The following is a 4,940-nucleotide window of genomic DNA, read 5'->3' on the forward strand; positions in this document are numbered from 1 at the left end:
CAGAGAAAAGGTACGATGGTGGGGCACATCAGCCAGACATGGGAATTTGGAAGTGTAGGGCCGATGTGGCAACGACCCACAATGGGAACTTAGGGAGCTGAGTGGAGAGATTCCAGAGCTCTGGGTCAGAGAGTCTCCACGAGATGAGAACAAGGCTGGCCGGAGTCATTGCAGGTGATAGCATGGATTGCTTTTTTATTTATTTATTTATTTATTTATTTTTTTACGTTTTCTGCTACAGCCTTCCACCTCTAGCTCATATATAAAGAGGTCCCATGGAGAAGCTGTTGCTTTGGCCTGCATGCTTCTGTTTCCTGCTGGTGAGTGCATATACACTGTTGCTGCCCATGACACTGCTGTCCTTTGTTAGCGTCTGAATCCAGCTCAGTCTGCTTCTCAGCATGATGGAAGACCAGTGACTCTCCAAGAATCCTTCAGGCCTTTAGCACCAGATCGCAGTGACTGCTGAAGCTTGCAGCCTGGTAGACTGAGTAGCTGCCAGGCTTTCAGCCTTTTCCATGAGGAAATAACCATTGTTGGACTTCCCAAACCAAGCAACTTGACTTTTGGGTATTTTATGGGTCCCTTATTCTATCTCCCTTCTCTATCCCTATTACACACACACACACACACACTAGGGAGGAGAGAAAGAAGGTTCAAGAGGAAAGGGAGTGTTAATATCATTACATTGCTTCTTGCTGATTATGGGCTCGAGTCCCTTGAGGCAAGCTTGATCTTCGCAGTCAGGATACTCAATTTCTTCCCTTGACAGACTGCAACATTAGCAACCGGCAAGAGCAGTGGTAGCCGCAGCCCCTCTGGGGCTCTAGCATGTATATGTCCTTTCAAGAGTCCCCAGCATTCCAAATGTCATACACTTGCAAAAACTATCTGCAGCTAGCAAAATCATGACCACACTAGAACACTAGGCAAATCATAGTCAGCTGCTGTGGACAATCTTGAGCAGCTCCACATCCCACACCTGGGATTAGAACCAAAACATATCCCTATAACATTTATGTGTTTTTAAAACAAACAAACAAACAAAAAACCAAAGTTCTCCTTACAACACCATACTGTAAAAATAATTGAACAAACCTCTCTTTAATACAGATTGCATTTGTTTCCATAGAGGACTAGTCAACTTCTCTTCATCCCTGATTGCCAGTTATGTTTTCCTTCTGCTTCAGTCCCTAAATGACATCATCCTCTTCCAGATTCCCCCTGACTGGCAGCCAGATGAGGGGAGGTGGTTAGTCTTATTGTTCTATAATAACTTGTCCATTGTAAGTCTCCATACATCACCCTCTTCATGCCCACAGCCACTCCTATCCTGCCCAACCCCAGCACTCCCACAACACGTCGGGGATATGTCTCCAAACACACCCAGCTTCTTGGAGAACATGCACAGTGTTTTCTGTGTGTGTGATTTGAATGTGCAAATATGCTTGGTGGTGAAGGTCCTAGACTGGAGCCAGCCCTGCTCAGCTGATAAAAGGGGGTAGTTGTATGTTTGCTTGTTTGTTTGTTTGTTTGTTTGTTTTTCTGACTGCAAAAATCAAAATGATGCTCAAGGTATTTTCATCCATACCAGAGAAGGCAGACTGATGAGGCTTTTGTTAAATGTAAAACAGACAACGAAATCAAACTAGCCTTGGAAAAAGACAGAAGCTATGGGGTACAAATAACATTGAAGTATTCATGTCAGACAGCATTGAAATGGATTAGGTGTTCAAGCATACAGGTCCAGATAGTCATGAGGTGGCCAATGATCTTTTGTACAGCTTAGGGGACACTCCTACGGATGTTACAAGGAGGACCCTTCCTGATACTTGCTTCACTGAAAGAGCTCTAAAAACACAGGGAAAGAATATGGCACTGGTATATTGAAATATTTAAGAGCCCTAGAGCTGAACTTAGAACTTGCTTTTACCACCACGAAAACATGTGACCACCCAACAGCCAGGTCCTATGACAGACCTGGGGATGGCAGAGGGTAAAACAGGATTGACAGGGCAGAGAAGCTGGCTTTAAGAGATGAGGTGCGGTGTTTGTGGTGGAGGTTACAGAGGCTGTGCACATTATAACAGCTACCATGATAGCTATGGATTTGATTCAGATAGATTTGAAAGAGGCATCAATTATTGTTTTTCAGGAATGTCTGACCACAGATACAGGGATGGAGGCTCTACCTTCCAGAGCAGAACACTGGATGCTATGTACACATTACCTTCTGAGAAGGACATTTTTTTTTTTCACCACTCAACCCTGTGATAGTACATCCTGAGATTAGACCTGATGGCAGGGTCACTGGTGAAGCTCCTGTCGAGTCTGCAGACTGAAGATGCTGTTGCAGCTATGTTAAAAGGCAAAGCAAACACACAGCACAGATATGTAGAACTTCTTGAAATCTACAGCAGGAGTAAGTGGCGGTGCTTACAGTAGCTGGATGCCAGGAGGCATGGGTTTGTCAAAGGAGACCCATTATGCTGGCCCAGCCAGCCAGCAGCTGACTGGTGGTTATGGAGGTTGCTAAGGAGGCAAGAGCGACATCAGTAAATATGACCGAGTTTTACAGGAAGACTCCAATGATTTTCATTCAAACATTGCATAAATAGTCAAGGAGCAATGAATCGCAGCTACTGCAGTAGGAACGAAAGGGATGTCTAGCATGGCCGTGTGAGTGGTGGGTAGAGAACATAATTGATTTTGATTGTTGACTCTTGTTCTTTTTTTTTTTTTTTTTTTTTTTTTAGAAAGTAAACCCTTCACTTAAATTTAACAGTTTTTCAAGCCGGCCTTGTGACTCATGTCTACTCTCTTAAGTGAACATCAGTGTGGCTCGAAGGACCAAGGTTCAGTATTTTTGAATATAGCAGTCACCTAAAATGATGATACAGTGAAGTTGAGTGGACTGTAACTGTTAGGCAATTCCCAGATTTTTCTCTAGCTACTGTAGGATATGTGTAAGCGGTTTAGTGTGTTTAGGATAAAGCACTTGCATTGTACTAAATGTTGCTCTTATGCTGCATCACACTGAATGTGTTGATGCATGTTGAGAAGATAAGCTTAAAAACCTCAGTATAGGTGATGTGTCTACAACTAAAAGTGAGATACTTGGCATGTCTGTTAGTTTTTATATCATTTGATAACCTTAAGGCACATGATTTTCAAGCCTTTTATTTTAAGCTAATAGGGAAATTTTGAGATGCAACAGCAATACTTTAGAATTTCTTTCTAAAGTTCTAGCACATGTCCTGAGAGAAATTTGCATCCGTAGGCCTGGTTGGGTCAAGAACCCATCTAGAAATCAACCCAGTGGCTCCAATACTTTATCCACACACAATTATAGCATAGAGAGTTTTCCTCAGTGTAACACCAGGAAGGTCCTGTCTGAGGGAGGGTATAAGTGACAGGTTTCACCCACACTTTGCTCCTTCTGCATGAAGCACCTACTGTCCAGCCCTACATCTGCTCTGTAGGGCAGCTCAGCAGCTTCCTCCTTTGAATGTCTCCAAAGACAAATAGAAGTTGGTCTCTTTCCAAGTGAGCATCCAGTGGGTCATTTGTACCTTGGTCACTGCATCCGTCTCCCAACCAGTCCCCACTAATAAGTACCTCTGCCGCATTCCCAGGCACCATGGACCAGTGGGCCTGAGGCAAGTGCTCTATCAAGGATCTCACAGTCCATCTTGGGAAGTGAGACACAGGGCCACCCCCAGAACCCCTTCATTACCCTCTCTATAAGGGTGAGTAAAACACTTCTAACTCCCCAAAGAATAGGAAACTCCAGGCAAATGGGACAATTATTAAATAGTGCAAAGCCTAACAGGGTGACAGGGGCCACCAGGCACAGTGCCAGATGGGAACAGTGAGATAGTAGATGCCTTCTTGGTCAAGGGAGGGCACACTAGCTATGTTGATGCTGTGAAAGCTGTCTCTGTTTATCAGGGACAGGCAGCAATGGAGTCTGGTATGACATAACAGGCCTGGGGGAAAACCTTCATGTTCAAAGAAATCTGGATCCTATGGGAAGAAGATTCAGAAAGAAAAAAAAAAAAAAACAGTAGCCAACTGCAGGAAGCAGAGAGGCATTGTGGGTCTAACATGATGCAGACAAGGTTGTGTAGAAGGTGTTTCTGAAGGGTCAGGGGTTGGGAAGATGAGAGAACAGAAGGAGCAGGAAAGGAGTGAGGCAAAACATAGTAGTATCTTGACTAAACTTCCTAAGCAGAGAGTGTGTCTCAACAGAGTCCACGGACTCTTCTTAACCCTAGTTGCAGGTCCTTCAGCCTCACCTCACCTAAGAGTATTATTTTATTTCAGTCACGATTTTAAAGTTTAGTTAGTTAGTTTTAATTTTTATTTGTGTGTGTGCGCAAGAGAGTGTGTGTGCATGTGTGGATGCTTGTGCTTGTCTGTAAATGAACCACTGCATCTAGGTGTCCACCAGAAGGCACCTGATGTTCTGGAACCAGAGTTCCAGCTGCTATAAGCTGCCATGTGGGCATTAAGAACTGAACCTGGGTCCTCTACAAGCACAGCCAGTGCTCTTAACAGCTAAGTCATCTCTCCAGCATCTCGAGTCACTTCTTTAAAAAGGACTCTAGGAGCTGAAGACGTGACTTAGTGGTACAGGTCCTAGGCTCCATCCCAGCACCAAACAAGGGGACGGATGGGCAGCTCATAGTGTCACACAGGATTATGAAGACCCGCTGGACCATGGTGGCTCCAGCCAACATATTAAGGAAAGAAGCTCCTTAAAAAGAAAATCTGAATGGCTATGTCCTTCCCATCATGCTTTTGGGTAAAGGTAAAGCTATTGGCTCTGGAAGGAGTCAGGGATGGGCACATTTGGGCCTGGGCTGAAGCTTAAAGGTCCTTTGAAACAAACCACGCTTATCTAGCCAGTCTTAGGACACCTATGTCTAACAGTGAGT

At 44.3% G+C, this 4,940-nt stretch overlaps 1 pseudogene; it reads left to right on the plus strand.

Annotated features, from left to right (window-relative positions):
• Window positions 1–275: 275 nt before the first annotated feature.
• Window positions 276–2,614, plus strand: LOC110307310 (heterogeneous nuclear ribonucleoprotein H2-like; annotated as a pseudogene).
• Window positions 2,615–4,940: the final 2,326 nt, after the last annotated feature.

This window comes from Mus caroli, unplaced genomic scaffold, assembly GCF_978045245.1.
Source record: "Mus caroli unplaced genomic scaffold, Mus_caroli_1 scaffold_2, whole genome shotgun sequence".
In the NCBI taxonomy this organism is placed as follows: Eukaryota; Metazoa; Chordata; class Mammalia; order Rodentia; family Muridae; genus Mus; species Mus caroli.